Here is a 1,626-nt window from a genome sequence, read left to right as displayed (position 1 = left end):
GAGTCATTCAGAAAGGCTGTTCGCTCTGTTGCCAGGGCAACGCACGCCAAACACCTCCCTTTCAGCCACTGGCTGGCCTCTCGTTGCCAATTCAGTGCCAACCAGGCCGCCCAGGAGGCGCCCGTCGGCCACTTGGCATTCCCGGCCGCAGCCCTGGAGCGGGCAGCGCTGGGCACTCCCAGGGCATGGAATTCCCCGGGTCCCGACACACGCGGCCTTAACTGGCTCACCCCAGGGGTGCCCTTGTCCCTCCTGGTGAACAACACAGGCCGTGTCATGCACAATCACATGACCACAGTTCACCCCCAACAACTGCAGAAGGACCGTCAAAATCCTCAAAGCCCGGCCAGTGTGGCTCAGTGGTTGAGCGTTGGCCTGTGAACCAGGAGGTCCCGGTCCGATTCCTGGTCAGGGCACAGGCCCGGGGCGCAGGGTTCGATCCCGGGGCCGGGGAGCACGCGGGAGGCAAGCGATAGATGTTTCTTTCTCACATCAACGTTCCTCTCTTGCTCTCTCTCTCTTTCCTGTTCTCTCAATATCCATGAACATGTCCTCAGGTGAGGATTAAAAAAAAAAAGTCCCCCGCGGGCGTGCTCAGTGCCGAGCAGGCCAGCCCTCGGACGGAAGGGTCCCGGGTTCGAATCTGGTCAAGGGCTCGGACCTGGTGACAGGGGGGCTTGCTCCCCGGCCCTGGTTGGGGCACCTGCAGGAGGCAACCCATGGATGTGTCTCTCGCATCTGAATTTCTCTCTCTGTCTCTCCCCCTCCCTTCCTCTCTCTCTAAAAATCAATCCATCCCTAGCCGGTGTGGCTCAGTGGATAGAGCATCGGCCTTCGGACTGAAGGGTCCCGGGTTCGATTCCGGCCAAGGGCATGGACCTTGATTACGGGCACATTCCCAGTGGGGGGCGTGCAGGAGGCAGCTGATCGATGTTTCTCTCTCATCCATGTTTCTCTCTATCCCTCTCCCTTCCTCCCTGTAAAAAAATCAATGAAATATATTTAAAAATAAATGAATAAAAATAGATCCATGGGAAAGTACCCTGGGGTGAGGATCCACAACAGCAAGAAGCAAACTTGTGGGGGCTTGCAGGCCGCCTGGGTGTGTGCGCCCCACGCTAAGTGCCCGTCACACCCTCTGCACGTGGCTCTTGGGGACTCAGCAGCCCACGCTCCCCTGGTGCAGGAACTCTGAGCCCCTCCCTCCCTCCCCCCCTCGCTTCCTCTCCCGGCATCAACCTATGAACCAGGAGGTCGGGGTTCGATGCTCTGGATAGAGCATCGGCCTTCGGACTGAAGGGTCCCGGGTTCGATTCCGGCCAAGGGCAGGGACCTTGATTACGGGCACATTCCCAGTGGGGGGCGTGCAGGAGGCAGCTGATCGATGTTTCTCTCTCATCCATGTTTCTCTCTATCCCTCTCCCTTCCTCCCTGTAAAAAAATCAATGAAATATATTTAAAAATAAATGAATAGAAATAAAAATCATATATTTAATTTGAAAAAATTCCCCAAACTTGGGAGAGTGACAGAGATAACTGTGACATTTAAAAATCCAGAAGGCACAAGAGATTGTTTGCTTTAACTTATGCACTAGAGATAGCTTCAGTTATATAAGATCAAATATG

This window comes from Myotis davidii, unplaced genomic scaffold, assembly GCF_000327345.1.
Source record: "Myotis davidii unplaced genomic scaffold, ASM32734v1 scaffold538, whole genome shotgun sequence".
Lineage (NCBI taxonomy): Eukaryota > Metazoa > Chordata > Mammalia > Chiroptera > Vespertilionidae > Myotis > Myotis davidii.
The sequence above is the reverse complement of the archived record's forward strand: the minus strand, read 5'-3'. Positions refer to the sequence as shown.